Below are 25,349 nucleotides of genomic sequence, written 5' to 3'. Positions count from 1 at the left end.
TCGGCTTCATGGCCGGGACAGTGGTTGAAATGAATGCAATGGTTGCAGCGAATTGCGTTTGTTGCGGAGTGGTTCGGCGAACAAAACAATGGCGCTGCACAGATAATCACACAGAGTTTATTGTGGTTGCCACTTGCACACCCCACAAGTTCCTGCAGCCAAATGTTATTAGTGGCTTCGTTAGAGTGTAGTAGAATAGATGGTCTTTTGAAAGTCCAGTGCGAATAAAAAAAAAGGAGCGAGGGCCGTTCACCGTCAACTTGCACGCCACGGCACAGCCGTGCCAGACCCGTGATATTTCTTCGCTGTGCAAGCCTCGTAAAAGAAGCGAGCGTGAGGTACGTACCCGATACTTCGTTTGCTTTTAGCCAACATAGAAGTAATGGGGTCAATATTTATTATTGCGTCACTGCCACATAAATCTGTAGCGACTTATCTAAACTATTACAAGTATGTGCGCTGTGAAACGCAAATTCTATATATTATAAAAAAACGTCTTTCTTGGATAACTTGATTGATAGAAATTTTGGTCTGTCTGTCTGTCTGTCTGTCTGTCACACCATTAAGCCCTTCATTGAACGTTAAGGCACTCAATCAATGCCCTGTATTCTACATGTCGTGGCTGTGTTCTTATTTGTGAGCATTGTCGATAAAAAACAAATATTACGCGCATTGGAGGTGCAACATGAATACCTCAGTATGAGGTGGTGTGTTCTTTTATTTGAAAATACATAAATGCGTAATATTCAAGAACCTAGTGTTTCTTACGCTGCGCTGAAAATGCGGTGGTATGGACGAAAAAGCGCTCTGCGACGACATGGCGCAGCCACCAGCCAGTGGCTTGGGTTCTGCACAGGCTCCTGTTTTTACAACACTATTTCTAGAAGGCATCGATATCGCACGCAGTGCCGCAAGTCAAAGTCCTATCGTCTATGAATAATATTTTTGGCGAAGCACACAGGTACGAGGCCAATTTCGGAGGCGAAGATCCTGAAAGTTGAGCCTTATCGCACCATCGCTTGACATAGTACTTAGAGCACCGGACAGAGGCGCCATGGTTCGAGCTCACGCCCAGTGCGTGATCTCTCTCTTCGACAGCAAATCCAACGAAGTCCTCTCGCGCGGCGCGTGCTCTTGGTTTGAGTGGAGACTGCTAGAGGCAGTGCAGTATTGCTCCCTCCCGGCGCACGATTTTATTCGCGTCTACAGCGAAGGCAATGAAAACAACGCGACGAAACGGCATGCGTAGATGATGGCTTAGAGATCAGCTGCCGCACGGTAATACGGAAAACCCAATTAACTGTTTTAGAATGGGATGCTGCAGCGAAATGGCAGCACTGGCCAAATGACGTGGAGTTGAGTGCTCGCGAAGCTGCAACAGCACGGCAGCGTAGACATGCCAACCCGGAAGCGGCCAGAGGATTAGAAGCGGCTGAAAAACACCGAAACGTTGCGCGTGGCTACTGCTACCCCTAAAACGTTACGAATTACCCACCTTGAACCACCTAGAGGAAATGTAGAGAAGCGTTTGAACCGTGTTCCCTATGTGGGTCGATGTGGGTAATGGACTGTGCGCTTCGCCTATTTATAATTCATTTTCTGGAAATACGTCTTCTCTTTTTCCTTTCTGCTAATTCACTACTGTGATCGTCCACACTTACGCCGGCTCAAAGCACACATTCACCTAGCGAACATGTGTTTCGAGCCGGCGTCACCAGTGCGAATGATTTAGCTGAAAGACGCCCGTGTTAGTGATTTCATTGAAGATTACCTCAAGGTGTGAGCTTTACCTCGTGAAACGAGAACCTGAGGCCACCATGTATTATTACGCAATCAGAGCACCAAATGTCATACAATTTCACAATAAGCATCCAGAGTTTATTCATTCTGAAGCTAAAACGCAATTTATTATCGTGTCGCTACCAAGTACCCTTCAGGTATGACCCATATATTACATATGGGAAACATCTTCCTTAAATTGACAGCTTTAGCTCCCCTGCAGGGGCGTCTGCGCAAGCAGGCGTTTGATGTGTAGCAATACGGACCCAAGCTCACGGGGGGCATAGACCTCTCCCACGCCTAGCCGTGCGCGGCTCAGCCATGTCGAGGGAAAAGTGGATCCTGCGGGTTGAGTCGACGCCGGGTGATCGGACCTTTAATCCCCCCCCCCCCCCGTTAGAGGCAACACACTTATTTGGCCCCGGCTCCATGTAGAAGGCACCCCTAGGCTGAACCACCCAGTGAAATCGGCAGTCGCCTTTTCCTATCTCTCTTCACTACAACTTCGTTTTTATCTCTTACTTTTAGTCTGCCCTGTCTACTTCTGTTCCTGCTTACTTCGAATTTTTCTGGTGGTAAGGGTCAACCCTGTGCAAATAGCCTCCCTTAGTCTAGGCACGTTGGGTTATGGCAGTGTTGTACGGCTGACGTCTGCAAGCTTTCAGCATCTGAAAACTTGCAGTGTCTCCTTGTTAGCCTCCGTGGTGGGTGGCTACCAACGCTGCTGAATAAATATAAGACTGGCATGCATAGAGCATTACCCCCACTTACCGATCGTACCGGCATGAACCAGGTACGCACCGATGACATAAACGTTTTCAACAAGCCAAGAGAAACAGTTCTTGATTTCCACGTCATTCACTGTGAGAAAATTGGAAAGCAAGCCAGGACAGTATCTCCTTTCGTAGTTGCCAGGTGCCTTACCGAAACTCTCGGGGCTGGATACAAGGTAACCAAAATGGCTAACGGAGACCTCCTCCTCGAAAATCGTGACAAAGAACAATTTGAAAAGCTTGATGGCCTCTCATTTTTCGGTGACGTGCCGATCACCATAACACCACACAGATCAATGAACACAACTCCCGGAGGGGTATCTGATGCAGACTTACTTGATCAGATCGAAACTGAAATTTTGGAGGGGTGGGAGAGCTAAAATGAGACTAATGTACAGAGGATTATCATAAGAAAGAATATCAAGAAAACACCAACGAAACACCTATTACTCACGTTTGCTTCCAGTAAACTGCGAGAAACCTTTCAAACGGGTACACGAAGAGCTCTTTCAGATCATTATTACCAAACCCTCGTCCTTGCTTCCAATACCAGAGGTATGAACCTGGCTCTCAAAGCTGGCGTGGTGGCCAGACTTGCGCCCAACCTTGAGTCCTGGGCCACGTGTCTGAGAACTGCAAACAACCGCCCCACTGTGTAAACTGCGAAGGAAACCATGGCGCATATTCGAGCTCCTGTGCATACTGGAAGAAAGAAAAATAAATAATTACTTTGAAGGTGAAGAAGAATATTTCATTTAAGGAAGCATGACGAGGAGTATCAACATTCTGTGGACCTACATAAGCTGATTCGGCGAGTCAGGGGCACCGCCGCACCAGCCCTTTTCCCTCCTTTGGCCCCACATGACGAGCCGGTGGTTGTGGCCCCTGCAGCCCAACTGCAGCAACTGAGTGTCCACCATGGGTTCCCAAATGGCTCATCAACAGAGCCGGCTGGGAACAGTTTTATACTATAGCTCGTTTAGGTTGTAGGTTCTTCACCCTGTTCATCATCTAGGCATCCACCTCGCTACAGGTGCTTTTCGCGCTAGCCCCGTGAAGAGCCTGTTCGTGGAATCAAACGAATGGATGCTCCACCTGTAAAGATGCTATATCTCTTTTAAATATTATCTCAAAGTGAGTTGAAACAAGGAACAATCTTCACATTCCTCAATTATTGACATGTCCAACCATGTTGTGTTTGAGAAACGGCCTTCTTTGAGACAGCCCTACTCATTCCGTGTGGGTTGCCTAGCGAATAAAACCGGTGTGCCACTTGAACGCCATTTTATGGCTGCCGCAGTATGCTAGCCACCGTGGCAGTGGCAGGCGATAGATTGCGACGTGTCTTTCTTGGAGGTTACGAAGCACGCGCCAATTGCACATATTCAGACACACTTCCTAGAACTACAACAGAACTACACTCGTCCCGACTTCTTTACGGATGCCTTAAAGTTCAACACTTCTGTGTTGTATGCAGCCATCTGCCCATCTGCACGCTGATGGGCCGACGGCTGCGTACGAGCCGGCATTCTGCACGCTGACACAAGCATTTTCACCGGCGAAGCTTATGCAATACTTGCTGCTTTTAAACACATTGAACAAACAAATCTACAGTGGGCTATAATATACGCAGATTTCTAAGCGTAGTCATCATCATCATCATCATCATCTTCATCAGCCTAACTACGTCCACTGCAGGACAAAGACCTCTCCCATGTTCCGCCAGTTAACCCAGTCCTGTGCTTGCTGCTGGCAATTTATACCCGCAAACTTCTTAATCTCGTCTGCCCACCTAACCTTCGGTCTCCCCCTAACCCACTTCTCTTCTCTGGGAATCCAGTTAGTTACCCTTAATGACCAGCGGTTATCCTGTCTACGCGCTACATGCCCGGCCCATGTCCATTTCCTCTTCGTTATTTCAACTATGATATCCTTAACCCCCGTTTGTCACCTAATCCACTCTGCTCTCTTCTTGTCTCTTAAGGTTACACCTACCATTTTTCTTTCCATTGCTCGCTGCGTCGTCCTCAATTTAAGCTGAACCCTCTTTGTAAGTCTTCAGGTTGCTGCTCCATAGCTAAGTACCGGCAAGATACAGCTGTTACATACCTTCCTCTTGAGGGATGGTGGCAATCTACCTGTCATAATTTGAGAGTGCTTGCCAAATGTACTCCACCCCATTCTTATTCTTCTAGTTACTTCAATCTCGTGGTTAGGCTCTGCGGTTATTACCTGCCCTAAGTAGACATAGTCTTTTACAATTTCAAGTGCACTATTACCTATCTCGAAGTGCTGCTCCTTTCCGAGGTTGTTGTAGAATACTTTTGTTTTCTGCTGATTAATTTTAAGACCCACCTTTCTGCTCTCCTTGTCTAACTCCGTAATCATGAGTTGCAATTCGTCCCATGAGTTACTCAGCAATGCAATGTCATCGGCGAAGCGCAGGTTGCTAAGGTATTCTCCATTAACTCTTATTCCTAACTGTTCCCATTCTAGGCTTCTGAAAACGTCCTGTAAGCAAGCGGTAAATAGCATTGAGGAGATTGTGTCGCCCTGCCTTACACCCTTCTTGGTTGGCATTCTGTTGCTTTCTTTATGAAGCACTATGGTAGCAGTTGATCCCCTGTATATTTCTTCCAGAATGTTTATATATACTTCATCTACGCCCTGATTCCGCAGTGTCTGCATGACGGCTGATAGTTCTACTGAATCAAACGCCTTCTCGTAATCTATTAAGGCTATGTATAGTGGTTGGTTATACTCTGAGCATTTCTGTATTACCTGATTGATAGTATGAATGTGGTCAGTTGTTGAGTAGCCTGTTCGAAATCCTGCTCGTTCCTTTGGTTGATTGACTTCTAATGTTTTCTTTACTCTGTTAGCAATTACCTTTGTAAATAGCTTGTATACTAGTAGTGTAGTAAGAGCTCTCAAAACTCTTAAAAAGCCCAAAAACCCTGTCTTTGTCTCTCTTTATTCGCTCCTATGCACAGTTTACTCATCCAAGCAGCATGTTGTAGTCTGCTGGCTGTCAGGACACCGCAAAATACAAGGCAACGTTGTGGTGTACCAGCTAGCTTAATCCTCTAACAAAAACGCTACCAATACATCGATACAGATGCCTGCACTCGACTTGAAACCTTTTCTAAAACACAAGCTCAGGGGTTACTGGTAGAGCACGTGGGACACGCGCACGAGTGATAAAGTGCATGTCGTCAAGCTGCAACTTGGTCATTGGCCGACAGTATCAATATCACGCCGCATAGAAGTAATTTTTACAAGGTTAAGAACAGGACATACATACACTACACATTCATTTCTTTTGTTTAATGGCAATCCATTTTTGTGTGACAGATGTGGAGAGGTACTCACCGTACTTCACATTTTATTCCAGTGTAAACAATTAGACACGCTGAGAACACAGCAGTTTCCATTAACCTACCGACTACAGATACCACTTCATCCTGCAATGTTCGTCGGTAGAGAACCACTTTTCACACATATATTGTTGTTCGCTTTTTTGAGAGAACTCCGCACCTTTCATGTGATATACCCGAGCATTCCGTAGCAGGACCTCTCCAGAGAGGTGTCCGCTGCGGTGGCTGCACTCAATAAAGGACTAGCCTCATGGCCCTTGGACGCAAGGGTGTGAAGGATCAAGGCACTTGTGCTAATGCCAAACATGTTCACCATGGTTTTTATTATCACAAGCTTTCGTCATCCATTAACACCACACACTTTTCATGGCATGGTCATGATTTTATTACTTCTATGTTTTTACCCGCCTTAGCGCGGGGAATTTTAAGGCCATTTTACAGCCGCTAATCCCAATCACTGTCCACATCTCTTGTCCCATGAACTGGTGCTCTTTGGCCATCAAATGGCCCTTGCGCCACAAAGCACCAATCATCATAAACATCATTAGTTTCAGCCCACATCTGTTTCAACAAATTTTGACTACACCGACTGGCTTATATTGTCTTTAGTGATGTATTTAGGTCGAATAAATTTTTAAGAACATGACTTGTAGGGTGAAGTGAGCTTGAAAACCCCACTATAGCGGAACAACATGACAGCTCAGATGTTTACAATGTGGGTACACAAAACAGTCTGTGACTGTCTAACTCCCATTCCATGACAGACTGGTGTCTTGACTGAGCCACGTAAAATGAATGTGTCCTTACAGTAATTTGACGTTAAAATCTCCACACAGTAACTTCAGTTTAGTACAGGGCTGCAAATTTCAAAAAACTTGTCTTCGCTTCCGAGCTGTGTGAATATTCTCGCGATGACAAGTTGGAAATAATATTTATATGACTCCTATTATTGTGAATTATGAATACTACCTTTGACATAAAATATTGGTGAGTGCCAACAGAAAAGAAAATAGCAAGAATGTACAAATTAAAGGGTCTAGTCATTTTGCTTTTATTTCATTCGTTTAAGCGTCAGGAATTTAACCTCCCTGCCTTTCCTTGCATATTTATCTCTCTTTATCTCTCTCTAACCTCCCTGTCCTTCCTCATTTATTCCTCCTTTATCTCTCTCTCTCTCTCTCTTCATTCGTTTAAGATAAACAAGAAAGCGTACGCAGGCTTCAAATGAAATTCAGCCCCTGAAATTATCCAATAAAGTGACAAATAAAGCTTTTTTTGATAAAATAAGAAATATATGTGTGATAAAGTCAAACGCACAGAAAGAAAATTTTTTCTTCAAAACTGATATAAAGTTCTGAGATCACAGGCTGGTCATATCAGGACTTTTGGTAAGTGAGAAAGTGCGCAACAGCTAAATGCAAGGGGCAACGCCACCATAAAATTCATGCAACAGACGCCATCCTATATTTTCACCCTAGTGCATACGCGGTACCTAACCGGTAAAAATTAATTAGAATGATCTTTGAGGAAGCCACGACATGAAGACCAAGTTTCATGAAATTTTGTATAGTGAATGTCTCTAAAAAACTATAAATACAGTTCAAAAGCCTTTACGTCTTGCGCGCTGAAACTTTCGCATTATTTTCTCCTCTGTCTTTGAACTTGTAAAGGCGAATTGAATGACACACAAGTTCTCAGAATATGCTATCAGCGGCAACCACTTGAGTGTTTCAATTTATAGGCCTTTCAGAATAATGCAAAATCCAGGCCCGGCCCAACCTGAGCCCGAACTATCGAACCCGTGCACGACTTTAAGCCCGCAGTTTTATTCACAGTGCTGGACCTACTTTGAAACAAGCTTGCCCGGCTGGTGCCCGGATTTTTGAGTATGCCCAAGCCCATGCAGTGCTTTAGCTCGCATCTAACAACAAGAGTTTACATAGTGCAGCCACATTCAGTGTTCGATGATGACTTCTACTTCTCTGTTGATCTATGTCTATAGAAAGCAATTTATCATTGTAGCAATGTAAGAAGATTTATTTGAGTGCCAAAAAACTTTGTGGCAGGTGGAAACAGTCACTCTTATTCAGCAATTAGGCGCATGACGCCTACGTACTTCGTCTTGTTCGCATTGAATGGCGGAGTACCATGTTGGGTGCCCATTACAGTTGCATACGTGCATGAACTCCTTGTAACAGGTTATGATGTTCTTTGTAACAGAAGGATTCTTCACCCAGAGCTCTTTGCTTTTCAGAGCATCTGCAAGGCGAAATTGTGAGCCTTTAGAATGTGGCTTCTTATTGCATGGTACAATTATTTAGGAAGTTTGGTAGACTAACTAGCTGCCATTATTTGATTCTACAAAGTTTTAAGCGTCAAACTAAACAAAAACAGTTGTAGCCTAAAGAAAATCAACAGAATCAAGACAATGACGATATCTGGTACCGCTGGGCAGTATCGCGATTAGAAAGCATCACTTCGGCGAGGTGGTGCGTATGTAGCTATATGTCGAGATGGGTCAGATCTGGCACAGCAGGACCATCGGAACCTATCTTCGAGATGCCTTCAGTATCTGTATTTCCGTATCGACAAGCACTTGAAAATTGTGTTTGAATTGTAGTTGTGAAATACTCTTACAATGAGCCCCGCTGTGGTGGTCTAGTGGATAAGGCAGTCGGCTGAAGACCCACAGGTCGCGGGACTGAATCCCGGCTGCAGCGGCTGCATTTCCGATGGAGGCCGAAATGTTGTAGGCCCGTGTGCTCAGCTCTTGGCGCACGTTAAAGAACCCCAGGTGGTCTAAATTTTCGGAGCCCTACACTACGGCGTATATCATAATCACATGGTGATTTCGGGACGTTACACCCCACATACCACTCAATCAACTATTACAATGAATTGAATATATCATATGTTTGTGTTGGATGCTGGTAACTTGTCGCTTTTTTTTGTAAAATGATAACAGGTGTATGCAAAGCGAAAAGGGGTGATTTTCTGTGGTAAGCTAAGCAAATGTGAACCACCACTCTTCGACACAGGAAGGGTATAGCGAATGGTGCTCCCGTTGCACAGATTGACCAATGCACTAAAGCGTCCCAAGAAGCTGATGGTATAAACGCTGAGACAGTAATACCAGCCTTGATGACAACGTCGCTATAATTGAGGGCTGGTGAAGCACATCATATTGCTACGTGCCATTGCATGTAGTTGAAGAAGACAAAGCAGATAGACTGGCACGAGCTAGTTTGCGTGGCTGGCCTAGCTCACTTAACCGGCTGCAAATACATCGGTGTCTACCCCTTGGAGTTGGTCTCCTCTCGTAACATAATTGGTGGAGTTGTGCGATCCCCGTCCTCGCCAGGGAACTCCGAAGCGGACGCTCCCTCGCGGCTTACAACATGACCACTCAATACTCGGCTCCATCTTCTCCGGTCGCCCACCCTTCTGCCCGGCCTGTCAACCCAGCCCCCGCAACAACTTTCGTGACGCTTCCCGTGCTCAAAGACGCCGGCGTGTTCTCGGTCAGCGAGGGTTCCGATGTCGACCAGTGGCCACGCCTCTAGGTACGCGTCAGCGCCACTTACAGGTGGGATCCCACTCCTATGCTCGCAAACGTCATCTTTTATATCGACGGAACGCCTCGTGTTTGGTTTTACAACCACGAGCATGACATGACAAGCTGGGACAGCTTCAAGGAAAAGATCCGTGAACTTTTTGGCAACATCTCTGGTCGTCGTGAAGCTGAGAAAATTGAGTTGTTGGCTTGCGCACAATCTTACACGGAGCCCTACATCGGTTATATTCAGGCTGTCCTCTCACTATGCCGTCAAGCTGACGAAAGCATGTCCAAACCTGAAAAAGTGCCGCATATCCTAAAGGATATTGCCGACGATGCCTTGAACTTGTTGGTATTCAAGAATGTCTCATCTGTTGATGCAATCATTAAAAAATGCCACCGGTTCCAGCAAGCTAAAAGCAGACGCATCTCCCATCAGTTCCAGCGCCCTCCGAACACCACTGCGACGTCCTCGTGTCTCGACACATATCATCCACCATACACCTATGACAACTTGGCGTGAATCGTCAGGTGGGAACTTGAAGCGGCGGCTCCAGCCAAGGTGGGACCAACGTCCCCTGACCCGTCTCCTCCAATCTCGTTGCCTCTCATTCAAGCAGTCGTGCGGCAGGAAATCGCCAGCTTGGGAATTTACTCTATCTCACCGCCTCCCCGCACCGACTACCAGGCCTAATACACGCCTGCACCTTCCTTCCCGACCGGCTATCCCTCAACGTTCCGTAATCTGTCCGTATGACAAACTGATCTGCTTCTCGTTTCACGGAATCGGGCACATTTCTCGCCATTGCAGAAGTCGCTGGGGTCCTCCTGCACAACCGTCCTCTCGCCCCTTCTATGCACGTCCTGCCTATCGCCATGAGACCAGCCGCGACCATTTTGCCCAGGAACCTGCTTCTGAAAACCGCTACTCTCGCTCTCCATCCCCCCAACATCGCCAGTCTCGTTCTCCACAGCCCCGCCGACCATCTTCTCCCACCTTCCAACGAGGTTCCCCGAAGAAAAACTAAGTGTTGCAGCCCCCGGAGGTGGCGGTGCATCGCTCGGACGGACTGAGGACGAATCAAGTTGTGCAATGGCTCCATTTTTACAACAAGAGTGAGAAAGGGCTGAGAAAAGGGTTCCTAGTAGTACGTCAACAGGCCCAGATGGCATTCCAATCAGGCTAATAAAGACATTAGGTCCGAAGTCTAAGCAGGCTTTGAGAGGGGCAGTGAGCCCAATAATAATCGATGGTGAAGTTCCCGATGAATGGAAACTTAGCAGAATGAGCATGATCTATAAAGGAAAGGAATACAAAGCTGACATAAACAACTACCGTCCTATAACAGTGACATCAGTGGTCTACAGGCTGGCGATGCAAATTATAAAGCAAAGACTGCAGGCGTGGATAGAGGCTGAGGGGGTGCTGGGGGAACTGCAGAATGGGTTTCGGAAACACGGGAGGTTGGAAGACAATCTGTTTTCACTGAGGCATTGCATCGAAATAGCAGAAAAGGATCACAGGCCCCTGTGGCTAGCATTTTTGGATATCAAGGGAGCGTACGATAGAGTGGTTCAAGAGGAATTGTGGGGAATACTAGAAACACTAGGCGTGAAACATGTAGTCACTAATCTTTTAAAGGGTATCTCTTAAGGTAAAAAGGTAGTTATAAAGTGGGGAAAACAGGTATCCAAGCCTGCAGAGGTAAAACGGGGGCTTAGGCAGGGGTGCCCCTTGTCAACCTTATTATTCATGATTTACCTACAAGGATTAGAGGCAAAATTAGAGGGAAGTGGACTGGGCTTCAACCTCTCTTTAGTCAAACAAGAAAAATTTATTGATCAGGCACTACCAGCATTAATGTACGCAGATGATATAGTGCTAATGACCAACAACAAGGAAGATTTGCAGAGATTGATGGACATCTGCGGTAATGAGGGAGATAGGTTAGATTTAGATTCAGTAAGAAAAAATCAGCAGTCATGATTTTGAATGACAACGAAGGTAGTAAGCTTAGAATACAGGAGGTCACGCTAGAGGTAACAGATAAATACAAATATCTGGGCGTATGGATAAGCAATGGGACCTAGTATCTGAGGGAACACGAAATATACGTGACGACTAAGGTAACAGGAATGCAGCAGTCATGAAAAATAGGGCACTGTGTAATTACAATAGGTATGATGTTGTGAGAGGAATATGGAAGGGGGTCATGGTTCCTGGGCTGACGTTCGGCAATGCGGTCTTGTGCATGAGATCAGAAGTTCAAGCAAGATTAGAAGTTAAGCAACGTGGAATTGGTAGGCTTGCTTTAGGAGCTCACGGGAATACACCAATTCAGGGAGTACAAGGTGATATGAGATGGACATCGTTTGAGGGCAGGGAAGCTAGCAGCAAGATCAAATTTGAGAAGCGAATGAGAGAAATGGGGGAAGAGCGTTGGGCTAGGAAGGTTTTCAGCTACTTGTACATGTCGATACAAAATGGAGGAAGCGAACCAGGAAGTTGACTGGTAAATACTTAGAAAAGAGCAGGTGGCCAAACCAAAAAAAAAACTATCGGTTAAGAAGAAAGTGAAGGAAACGGAGACTCACATGTGGAGAATGGGCATGAATAAGAAGTCCGCACTAGAGATCTATCGAACTTTTAAGCAGGAAATTGCCAAGGAAATGATCTATGATAATACTCGGGGTAGTTCTTTACTGTTTGTGGCCACGACGGGAGTACTGCAAACCAAGACATATCGGGCCAAATACGAAAGGGTAGACACAGTATGCAGTGCGTGTGGAGAGGAAGAAGAAACTGCCGAACACTGGATAATGTTCTGTAAAGGGCTTCACCCTATAGTTCATAATGATGGCGCCGAGTTTTTCAAAGCACTGGGGTTTAGGGACCGGGAGGGCAAAATAAACTTTAAGCGGGTAGACTTAACTAGACGGAGGTTATCTCATTGGTGGCTAAAGTCAAGGCACGAGGGAAAATTAAACTCTTCACTGCAAAGTACGAATCCTCAAATTTACTTTTTAAGGAAAAATAAATAAATATAGTTTTTGGTTCATTAGGTATTACGGCTTGGTGGCGCTAGCCACCGCCCGATCTAAAGGGTATAGTCATATCCATCCATCCATCCATCCATGACCGAAAATCCTCTCTTGACGATACCGACAAAACCAAACCTTATAGACGTACAAGTAGATGGCGTACATGTCACTGCTCTTGTCGACACCGGCGCTCAACTTTCCGCGATGACAAGTGATTTTCGCCGCAAGCTGAAGAAGGTTCTCATACCTGCGACCACTCAGTTCATCCGTGTTGCGGATGGTGGAATAGCATCTATTGTTGGAATTTACTCCGCTCGTGTGAGCATTGCGGATCGACACACAGTTGTTCTCTTCACCGTCCTTGATAATTGCCCCTACGACGTAATCTTAGGCCACGACTTCCTGTCCGCGCATTCTGCCCTCATAGACTGTTCGACCAGTACGCTCCGTGTACACTTGCCCGAAACAGAACCTCTTGCACAACGACCAAGCTGCCTCTGCACAACGGAACACGCGCGCCTCCCTCCACAGACACTGACCTACATAGAGCTCGTCTCAATACTACCAGTTCCCGACGGTGACTATGTTCCGACCCCTATCACCGATGTCCTCATAAACCGCGGTGTTACATTACCGCACATCATTCTGTCCGTTGCAAGAAATTCTACGCGCCTCCCAGTTGTCAATTTTAGCTTGACACCTCAAGTTCTGCCCAAGCAGGATTAAATAAAAATTGCTGGAGTGGAAGCTCCCGCAATGCCTTGCCAGCAGAAGTGAAGCCACATTTTGCCACTGCCAAGATGGCGGAAACATGTTCTTTTCTGATTGTGCCCACTTATAGATCAAGTGGCTTTGATATTTTATGTAAATGCTACGTTAGCTCTATTTTAAAAGAAAGTTGTTCCCGACGAAATAACACGCAGAAATGATTATGGGTAGCTGAATCTTCAAAGAACTTTGCCTCTGATTGCAGGCTCACTAAGGAAAACTAGGAACTGTAAAACGTACTTGGAGCACTATGTGACCCGAAAAAGTTTCCACATTAAACTCGTTGGGCGTGCGAGGGAAACGCTTCGTTTTTATTCGCTGAACAGTGATACTTTATTATGCCCCGAAAAAGACTGCCGCCACAACCGCCATCTTGCCAGAGGAACGGCTTCACTTCTGCGCAATCATTTCCACTCCAGCAATTTTTTTATATCCTCCTTGGTTCTGCCACAAGGGATCTCTTTGGCGTTGCTCTGCACCTTAGAAGACAACGTGGTATATGTTTTCGCGATGGCCAATCCTGCTGACCCCCACGCTCAACATCAATGCGCCATTTGCCCCGACAGCGCTAATACGTCGATGATCGCTTCCAACTTAACGCCGCAGCAGACAGATGAGCTCCACCGGGTTCTGCTGTCCTACATCGACGTTTTTGACCTTAGCGGCCGTCCGTTGGGGAAAGCTACTGGTATTACTCATCGCATAAACACTGGTAATGAGCATCCTATTCATAGGCGTCCAAATCGGGTGTCGGCGGCCGAGCGTCACATTATCCAAAGTGAGGTGGACAAAATGCTCGCCAAGGACATTATTGAGCCATTCTGCAGTCCTTGGGCTTCTGCTCTAGTGCTCGTCTGCAAGAAATACGGTGCATGGCGTTTCTAAGTTGATTATCGACACCTCAACAAAATTACCAAAAAAAAGACGTCTACCCTCTGCAACGAATAGATGGTGCGCTTGATTGCCTCTAAGAGATGGTGCGCTTGATTGCCTCTAAGTATTTTTCCTCCATAAACCTTCGTTCCGGCTACTGGCAATTAGAGGTAGATGAAATTGATCGTGAAAAGATGGCATTTATCACCGCAGATGGCCTATATCAGTTCAAGGTCATGCCCTGCGGCCTTTGTAACGCTCCAGCCACCTTCGAACGTATGATGGACTCCCTGCTCAGAGAATTCAAATGGTCCACCTGTTTGTGCTACTTGGACGACGTCATCGTCATTTCACCATTATTTTAAACTCATATAGAGCACCTCTCAGCCATCTTAGGAACCTTCCGTCGCACTGGCCTGCAGCTTAACTCGTCCAAATGTCACTTTGGACGTCATCAAATCATAGTACTTGGCCGTTTAGTAGATGCCAACCAATCAGACCCAGCAAAAATCAGCGCCGTCAAAAACTTTCCTGTACCACGATCTGCGAAGGATGTACACAGCTTTATCGGACTATGCTCCTACTTCCGACGCTTCGTGAAAAATTTCGCGCACATAGCGAGGCCGCTTACGCAGCTCCTCAATAAAGAAGTCCCGTTTTCATGGGGCTCAGAAGAGCCTTCTGCGTTCTCGACTCTCGTCGCTTTTCTCACTACTCCTCCAATTCTGGCACGCTTCAACCCTGCTGCCCCTACGGAAATCTGTACAGATGCAAGTAGACATGGCATTGGTGCAGTGCTGGCTCAGAAAAAACATGGCCATGATTGCTTAAATGCGTATGCCAGCCGCCTTCTATCTGCTTCTGAACGTAACTATTCCATTACAGAGCGTGAGTGCTTGGCTCTTGTATGGGCGGTGGCGAAATTGTGACCTTATCTATACGGCCGCCCATTTTCGGTAGTTACCGACCACCACGCGCTCTGCTAGCTCAACTTTCTGAAAGATCCATCAGGCCGCCTTGGTCGCTGGGCTTTGCGCCTGCAAGAGTTTTCCTATTCGGTGGTCTACAAATCTGGCCGCCTACACCATGATGCCGATTGCCTCTCTCGGTACCCTGGCGACGATCTTGAGGACAATGACGAGCCCATGGAGAACTCTATCTTGTCAGTATCCGACTTCCTTAATATTGGGGAAGAACAGAAGCGTGATCCAGTGCTGCTTGACATCATCAGCCGTATGGAATCCTTTCCAAATGGTGCTTCCGTCCGCTACTTTTTCATTCACAATGGTGTGCTATACCGTCGTAATTTCCGACCAGACGGGCCCGACCTTCTTATTGTTGTGCCTAAGCATTTGTGCCGCTGTGTTCTCACCGAACTTCACGACTCTCCCACGGCTGGACACCTTGGCTTATCCCGCACGTACGAGCGCGTCCGGCGCCGTTGCTTCAGGCCAGGCCTTGCTCGCTCGGTACGCCGTTACGTCGCCACGTGTGACCTATGCCAACGCTGCTACCCGCTGGCCATCTTCAACCAATTGACATACCCGCAGAACCATTTTACCGCGTTGGGTTAGACCTGCTTGGTCCTTTTCCCACATCAACATTAGGAAACAAATGGATAGCCGTTATTACAGACTATGCTACACGCTACGTATTACGCGAGCTCTACCAACCAGCTGTGCAACCGACGTCTCAGACTTCTTGTTACGAGACGTTATATTGATGCACGGTGCTCCGAGACAGCTTCTCACAGACCGTGGCTGTACATTTTTATTCCAAGTCATCGCCGACATTCTGCGTTCTTGTTCCACGCAAGACACACTGACAACCACTTACCACCCTCAAACAAACGGCCTCACGGGACGATTTAACCGCATTTTAACAAATATGCTCGCTTTGTACGTGTCGCCCGACCACCGAGACTGGGACCTTGCCTTACCCTACGCAACTTTCGCGTATAATTCATCCCGTCATGACACAGCGGGCTGTTCGCTGTTCTACTTATTGTACGGAAGAGAGCCGACGTTACCACTGGACACAGTCATCTCAGCTCACACCTCGTCCACCAGCGAGTATGCCCGCAACGCGATTGCGCGAGCCGATCATGCCCATCAGCTTGCTCGCACTCGGCTGATGGCGTCGCAAACCAACCAATGCCGTCAGTATGATGCGGAACATAGAGACGTACATTTCGCCCCAGGTACCCTTGTTTTACTCTGGTTTCCTCATCGTCGACTAGGCCTATCAGAAAAACGTCTGTCTCATTACACGGGACCCTACCGTATATCGCGTCAAGTAACACGTGTCACCTACGAGATCAGCCCCATCTATCCATCATCATCTGCTATGCGGCCCAGTAATATTGTACACGTCTCGCGGATCAAGCCTTACAAGAATACGTCAGCTAACGACATTTAGAGCACCGGGACGGTGCCTCCGCCACCAGGGGTCATGCTACGTGCCAGTGCATGGAGTTGAAGAAGACAAAGCAGATAGACTGGCGCGAGCTAATCTGTGTGGCTGGCGCTGCTCACTTAACCGGCTGTAAATACATCGGTGACTACCACTCGGAGTCGGTCTCCTTCTTGTAACAATATTTTGTTTTTGGGGTGCTGAGAAGGTGGCAGCCATATGGGGAGCTTGGAAGTTTTGTGGTGAAGCTAAACCAACACTGTCTAGCAAAGGCATTGAGAAGCTGTTGCTTTGCGCGTTCACTTAACGGAACCTCCTTAGCTAGGCACATCTGTGTAATATAAATGCGTGCTTACTCTGAATTCGCTGGTGTCAGTGATTCGAGCAATTCGATTTACTTGCTTGTTACAAGGCACTGCTACGTTATCTGCAATTTTATTTTGCACTTAGGAATGTTTCTTCGGACTATCAACTTCCTCGTAATAAAACCTATTCCAGTATTTCTACCTGAATTTCATCTCTATTCCGCAATACTTTCTTTGGGTTTTACTAATAAATCCCTAAAATATTCCTTTATGTCAAAAATAAAAGTAGTTCGTATCTGCATTGCAGTCTTTCAGCACATATATTTTAATATTCATATTCGTGAATACTTTTCCAAATATTACTGCCTACCCCTGGTATACGGTACGTTAACTGTACTTTTTCAGATGCATAGTACTGATTATGATATAAATTTAGAGAAAGTACTGTGGAGAAAAGGCAAGCTGACACCCGCTGGTACCCAACTTGTAACTTTCGAATAACGCACCAGGTGATCCACCTATCGAGATACGGCGGCCGTAATCCTATCGTCCACTTTATCGGGTATCCATTTGCACGCTAGCCTAGAAGTGTTGGTTGGCATTACTTTGAGCCATGACGGCGAGTGGCGAACACTCTTTCTAACCAGCTGGCATCCCGTGGCACTTGAGCTTTTACAGAGGGGACAGCTGATCTAAGCTCTTGCTATTTACCTGATTCCACCATAACTGCCAGCGCGAGACCAGCGCTGTGAATGATCTAAATAACAGAAACCGTAGGGCTAATTTCTTCGCTTGATACTACACTAGCAAGAAACTAGAAATAACTATATAATGACAGTGTAGAGGACGCTAATTGTATTGTTTTAATTGTGTTGTAGTAATCATCATATCGAAGTCAAGAATGTGACGTAAACAAAGAGACAACCTGCCACCAGCACAGGCCAAACCTGACGAACTGTTTGATACGAGTGCATAAGCTGGCTCTGTATTTATGATATTCTTTAGCGCCACCAAGACTGTACCAGACTAAAGTCTCCCTTCGATATTGATTTCATCTCTAATATTCTGCATAACACCTGTTGCTTTTGCATCAGCTATCTCTATGCGTTTGCTTCTGAATTTGTTTTTGTAATTGCCTTTCATTGCGTAGTCATATGGCAGTGAATGAAATATTAGTCCGAGTACTACGCCAACTTTATTTTTCTATTTCATCTCTAGCTTCAACTGCTGCACTGAAGCAGGTCGTCTGGCGCAATTTTTATTCACCTGCCCGTTGTGCGGGAAGCACCCTACGCCTTGTCACGCAAGGCTGAAATGTGACGGACAAACATAAAGGAACACTGCAAAGGATTTGGAAATTTCGTAAAAAACCCATTGCACCGGTACCACCAAGTTTTAACAGTAATTTACAGACTTATTCAAGATCGTGGTGTAAACTGCACTTTATTACAACGCTTTAAAACTGGGATTCAGCGTAGATCACTGCAGCTCAGCCAAACGCGTTTACAACCACCCATTCGCAGTACGCCATCTATTCGAAGCGTTACGTAACCCAGCCTGCTGATTTGATTGGAAGTGGAATGTGCGTGAGATCGGCTCATAGTGTGGCTGCACCTGTAGGTGTGGATATCAACCACTCCACGATGTTCATCTCTGTAGCCAGGCGGTGCGTGCGCTGCAGGGCTATAGCTTTCCAGATGCACGCACCCTGTCGAAGCGTAATCTCGGTAGTCATGAATGGGTGAAACTCGAATAGTCGAGTGTGCTCATGAGATTTCTGCGATCGACAGCGATACCAGAAAGTCTCATGAGTTGAGGGCACAAGGCAGGAGGGAGAAGGTCGATATAGATAAAATCATCCGTAGCGGCCGTGATACAGGGCGTGTCACTAAAATTGTGGCAAAAATGGTTTGGGTGATGTTCTAGTCTAAACGCTGGCAGAACTTCAAGAACCATTTCAGCCCCCCTTTAACACTCAACTAAGTTGAATAAAAAAAGGTAGACTAGGTATCGAATAGACAAACTACTCAGCACGCACCAGACCGGGAAGTCCTGTTTAACGGAAGTGAGTACCTTCACTCCTAGTCTGGAAAAGCGTCCTCACTCGAGTCGCTCGGGACCGCGAACTCGAAAAATACAACCACAATACTAGTGAAACATTGCGGAATGTGTGTGTGTGTTGTCTCTTTTGTTGCAGTGTGTCTGTGTTCGCGCTGTAAAAGTACATCTATGATTATAATCCAACTCGGACCAAAACAAGCGTTAGTAAAACTAAGTACATAACAGATTCATCCAAGTGCAGTAATTTTCCCAGGCTATTCGACCCGTCTGATTTGCGCACATAGGGCGTGGTGCTTAAGAATTAGTTGTCCAGCTCTAAATAGTTACGAAGTATTGATAGGCTCGATAGGCTCCTCCCAACGCTTCAGATACCCTTAATATCCATCTGTATTTTGTCTTTTGGCAGTGATATTGAGCTCACCGATTCACGCTTGTGATGCTTTTGTATATAAACACATGGCAAAGCTCTGCCGCAACATCTTTGTTATAAACGAATAATTGTTTCAGCTACGTTTGGTGCACTTGGTTGATGTATGATCCATCCCAATGGCAGATGAAACAGATGTCAGGCTCGTGTGTGCTGACAAGGCACCGCGCCAGCCGCAAACACTTCTAAGGCATATGTACCGATGGTGTCATTTGTTTAGGGAGGATAAAATTTCGACAATGTCTTCTTACATTCAGACCATTCAGACGACTCTCTCTGTATCAGCTGTGCGCCTTCTTTATTGCCACGACTCTTAAAGTCTTTTATGTGCCCGTTCTAAGCTTGGTTAATGAGTTGAAAAATGAATGAGAGTGTGAGCACGTGAAAAATGCTAGCGCTGTTAACTAGAGAGAAAAACTACAAACTCAGCTCAATGAAACTGATTTATGTTGTGCCTATCTGACGTAGTTGCGTGTTTCAGCCATGGTCAACACGTCACTGCCTAACCCTCAGTTTTTTTTTGACACCAGGTTTTCTTTGTTTCTTGAAATTGATAGTCGTTGCCTACTAAAAAAACTCACCTGCTCCTGCTTTTCCTTCACTTTTCGCCACGACTGCGCAGTGACGTGTTGTAAGGAGAAACGTGTAATTATATGAACACTTGTTTCTGAAAAGCTCAGAATCATATAAATATTAAGGTTATCGGCCAGTAAATTACAGCCTAAAAATTGCTCATTTACCTAAATATATGAAACAAAAGAGGCACCACGCACTTTAAGCAATAGAGGACCTACTCAAACAACTGAAGGCCATTGCACGTCGCATGACTCGAAGGATTCATCATCTTCGTGAAGTTCCTGTCGGTCCTCCTGAGAGGAGAATTTCACCTATTTTTTTTCGAACCAAAAAATTTGTCGGCATTACGAAATACGATTACTCCGCGTGATTACTTGCAAACACAGTAGGATTAGCGAGCTATGTTATTACACATTGATATGTGTGTTGTTGCACTTTTATTCCGGTTTGGGAAGCTCAAAGTTGAAGTGCACTGGTAATTTGTGATTGCCTTTAGTTTTTGCGAAAGCTGCCATTCAATAATAAAATATTGAAATTCAGAAATCGAATATGCGAATTCATTCGATTGTCATATAGATAGGCAATTTTGTATGTATTTTTGCGTAATTGTTTCTCAAATAAATAATGGTATGAATTAGACCAGCGAGTGTACATGGTGTGTTCAGTTATTTCTTCAGGTTTTAATGTCTAAATTTAGGTCATTAGGTTATTCAGGGGACGCCATAATGACAGCCACTTGAACCACAAATTATTATGAGGCACCAATTGTTTAAACATAGGGGTCGAGCGCAAAAAGACGAGGCACAAGAAATAACAGAGAAGATAGAACGCTCACCACCACCTCATTTTATTACGAAATATTTGTAGAAAAAGCACAGATCATCATACGTCACAACCGCGGCTGCGCACATCACCAAGCTGCTGAAAGTTTACTGTGTGGTAGGGGTATAGTTTATAAATTGCTATTGCCCCGCTGTGGTGGTCTAGTGGCTAAGGTACTCGGTTGCTGACCCGCATGTCACGGGATGGAATCCCGGCTGTTGCGGCTGCATTTGCGATGGAGGCTGAAATGTTGTAGGCCCGTGTGTTCAGATTTGGGTGCAGGTTAAAGAACCCCATGTGGTCAAAACTTCTGGAGCCCTCCACTACGGTGTCTCTCATATTCATATGGTGGTTTCGGGACGTTAAACTCCACGTATGAATAAATTACGAATTGCCATTAAGCTATGGCTAATCATGCATCGGGAAACGTGGCTGATGTCACAACTAGTGGGCCCGGGAGCATGAGTTGACGCTCATGAACGATAAGGGCGCGCATCTTTCTGTGCACTGCGTGTTGTGCGAATGTGTGCCTTTGTTTGATAAATTGAACTTGCTAGAATGCATAAGGGAAACGGCCGCTCGTGAACTGTTAAATGCATTTTATATTAAGTTGAAGGGCGAAGTTCTCGCTATAGCCAGACGTCGGCGCGTTTGTGGGAGTGCGAATTACAGTTACAATTACCATAGTATGTTATAATATCTCATATGAACAGCTTTGTGATGTGCGCAACCACGGTTTTGACGTATGATCTTCATTTTTTTGTACAATTCTTTCGCAATTAAATCAGTTGGTAGTGAGCGTTCTATTCTGTCTTTACTTTCTGGTGCCTCGTCGTTTTTTGCGCTAGACCTTCGTGTGTAAACATGCACCAACTCACTCGGCAATGCACCTTGCTGTGTGTCTCGTGTTGCCTACGAGCCAGTAATTGGGGTAAAACATTTGGTTGGATGTTATTCAGAGTACGCCATAGAATACTCGTCAGCGTTGGTGGCGTCAACGCGAGTGAAAAGATGTGATGGCGCCAATAAAACGTCACGTAGCGAAACTATACATGATGCTGTCAAAACTTCACTGAGTGGGATCTACAGGGGCAACGTGATACCGGAAGTGCTGCGATACGATGGCAGGAACAGCGATGTTTAGTGTGTAAAAGATCACTTCAATAGAGTTAGAAGAAAAAGCAGCAGCTTTAATTGTCATTATAATGGCTTTTTTGATAGCGATATACCACAAAACTTGCAGCCCAGAAGGAAGGGCATGAACGAGAAATGGTAGGCAGGATATAAAAATTTTGAAGGGCTGACAACTGAGCAAGTTGGGCGCCACCAGGTAAGAAGAATGCACGCAAAACAGGGGAACGTGAAACGCAAGTGCCTACACTCAAATGAACTTTTTTTCAAAAGCACAGACAATCAATATGAACTCACGCGATGTTTCAGACGGATAAAAGACCCGTAAATCAACGTATGATAACGAGTGTGAGCAACGAAGGAAAATAAATAAAAACAACATCTTTTCTCATTCAAGTTTATTTTTTTTTATTTTGTAAGGCTACAGATGGGAAGCTAATGCATGATTATTTTCGCTTTTGTTTGTGCGAAGCCTTGACGCTTTCACGAGTGTTCAGGTTATGATGTCACGGCACTATGCTGGTATCTCTGAACTCGAGTTCACATCCACAATTCCGACTCTGCGTAGCCGTATGCAATAGGTGATCGTTAAGTACACCTGAATTCTGCTCTTTTATCATAACAGCTTCCTGTCTGGGCTATGTAGGAATGGCCTCATGACAGGGGGATTCTGTAAACAGCACCCGAGGCACACTCAGCTGCTTCTGATCTGTGATTAAGACCACAACCTTCACTATTCTTTTTTTTTCATTTCTACTACTTTGCATACACGATGGCAAATTTCTGGTAATTTTCGAGCAACAAAAAAAACCTCATAGATGCTGTTTTCGTGAATTAAATTTTTTTAACCCATGCGTTCTAGCCCAAAACAAGCAAAGCGCCAGTGTGCTAGGCACTGCAAGATTGTTGGCCTGAGAAAAGATATGTCTGACTGTTTGTATGCGTAAACTTTATGGATGTATTTTGGTTCTAAAGTGAAGATTAGTAACAACAAATTTAGGGCAAGTATTGCATAGGCAGCATTGGCTGTGAATAAAATGAAGCGAACACTTAACTGTTTCATATGTGCATTGGCTGGGCAAGGTGACGTGTAGTTATTCAAATGCGCTGATTACGAGAACGAGGTGCCAGACTAAGTGGTAGACTTCAAAGTTATCGACGTGGTTTCAGTTGTATTTGTTATCGCTAAGGTTTTTTTAGACCAAGAATCACTTGCGAAATTAGAAACTTTGAGCCATCTTTCAAATAAAGTGATAAAAAGCATATAGGTTAAAAAAAACTCCTGTTGCCGTATCTTTGTTCCCCTAAGATGACTCGAAGTTTGCAGCCCTCTTATTCGATGTATTGATGCTGCCCCGCCACCCTTCGAAAGCTGTCTGCCCCTAAAATGGTTTTGCGTGGCCTTCGAAACAGGAGGCCTTTTCATTGGCTTTTTATCACCTCCGTAATCGGACTACGTTTTACCAAGCTACGATGTCAAGTTACGATGTCTTGTGCCGACAATATAATATGACGTTACATCTTCTGATGTCAAAATAAGTGCACAAAGTGGAAAATCAGTGACCTTATTAGGGCGTCATTTGGTGAAATCGTCATGTGACTACTTTTCTCATCACTCGTCAGTGGTGCCCTGGTACGCCAAGACCACTGAACGCCGACGAGAAAGCTTTCCGCTTAGAGAGTCGTTTAAAACTTTAATTATAGAAATTAGAACTCGCAAGCACTTACCCTTGTCGACAGACGTGAATATTTTCACGTCTATCCCTGATTTAACGAGTGGTGCAAATGAGGCATTGAAATTCATCCTAAGAAAATAACAAAAGGAAACAGTCGCCTTACACTTGTACCAATCATCGCGTTTTTGTTTTGCAGCCCCAAATTCGCTACAAAAAATAAGGTCAGCAATACCTGCGGACAAGCAAATAGGTGTGCGTTACACAACACAAAGCAAAATAAACCTCAGTTTCCGACTACGGGATAGCATAAACTAATTCTGCGAAGCAACCAAACTTTTATTCAATTGCAATTGTCGATTTTGTGTTCATAAGTATTTTTTCACTGACTGAATTAAGTAAATAACAATTGTGAAAGATCAAAATGAGTCCCCAAAAGTGGTACTGCTTAAAGCAGCACATGTTACGTTCACATGCACAAGAAGTTTCTAAATATTTGCCAGTGTACGCCACATGGGTGAATAAACTTTGTTTTATATGTTTTCCTAAACATAGGTTCAATTTCATCACGGGATTGCTAAAAAGGCGGCTGAGTGAATTTTCAGCTACGCGGTCTTAGGTTTTCATGTTTTTAATACTTTGAGCAACTTTACTTTTTTTTCAACATCTAAATATTGCTTTATTTCTCATTCTTTTTCGAAGTATTTTTTCTGCATTTACTTTTCGTCATTTCCCTCTTTATCTCTATTTTTGTTGTTTTTTTGTTTCTTTCACCCTCCTCATTCATTTCTTTTTCTTTCTCTATTTCTTTTTCTGTCGCTTGCTTCAGCATTTTTTTTCTATATCTAGCAAAATATATTGTTTCCTTTTTCATTGGTTCTTTCGATTTCTCTTTTTTTCATATTTGTGCATTTTACTGTCTATTTCTCACGTTCAGCGCCCCCCCCCCCCTCGCACAGTATTCTAACACTAAGCCACGCCGGTGCTCTCTGTCTATTTTTCCCTTTTACGTTGTTTCTATGCAGTGCTACACTTGCTCCTTACCTCCTTTCCATCCAGCTCGCCATCACATATTTCGACTTGCCGCTCACTTCGATTTCCCGCGTCCTTGCTCCACAACCATTCAAAACGCCATGCTATACTCTACTAGCATAGCTGGATAGCGCGATTTCTTGGAACGCTTGCGCACAGATCGAGTGCACACCGGTTCGAATTCCACAGTGATTCCCGCGTCAGTATAATATTTATAACATTTATAACATTTATACTCTCATTCGCATCGGAAGATTTTTGTAAGAACGTTTACAATGCGCTGTAATAACACATATTAAGGAAATATACTTAATTGTCATAGCTCACTCTTGGTGGTCGTCGCCCCACTTGACCAGCACGTCGTAAGTTAAAGTGTTGCTACTTTTATCATCCTTTAATATTTTGGCACGGACGCAGGTTACATTCAAGGACTTGCTGCTTGAGTACAGATAAATGGTTCTATTTGTCATAAATTAAAAGTTGAAAAAAAGAACAACATAACGTAACTCATTCACTCTTTATGCACCAGCTTTCTCCACGCACTTTTTGTCAACACATGCAACTGAGAAGTGCTAAAAAGTTTAGGAAAAATAACATTCCTGATTTTTTTAAATTCACAATCACCAAAGTGAACAGTAGCGCGACACAAGGGGCGGCATCTTAAATGCTAGCTAATATAGATAGTTGCGCTGGATTGCAGAGAGTCATGACAGATGCGAATTTCATGCTGATATGTTTGTTT

General features: G+C 44.9%; 1 long non-coding RNA gene across 1 annotated transcript; it reads right to left on the bottom strand.

Annotated features, from left to right (window-relative positions):
• Nucleotides 1–8,010: 8,010 nt before the first annotated feature.
• Nucleotides 8,011–25,076, bottom strand: LOC142769294 (uncharacterized). The gene is made up of 3 exons (XR_012885753.1): nt 24,935–25,076; nt 23,631–23,707; nt 8,011–8,188 (listed from the first exon to the last, which is right to left on the bottom strand). It is a non-coding gene; the product is annotated as an uncharacterized LOC142769294 (long non-coding RNA).
• Nucleotides 25,077–25,349: the final 273 nt, after the last annotated feature.

The sequence above is a fragment of the Rhipicephalus microplus genome, chromosome 8 (genome assembly GCF_043290135.1).
Source record: "Rhipicephalus microplus isolate Deutch F79 chromosome 8, USDA_Rmic, whole genome shotgun sequence".
NCBI classification, from domain to species: domain Eukaryota; kingdom Metazoa; phylum Arthropoda; class Arachnida; order Ixodida; family Ixodidae; genus Rhipicephalus; species Rhipicephalus microplus.
This window is presented reverse-complemented; position numbering and strand designations above follow the sequence as displayed.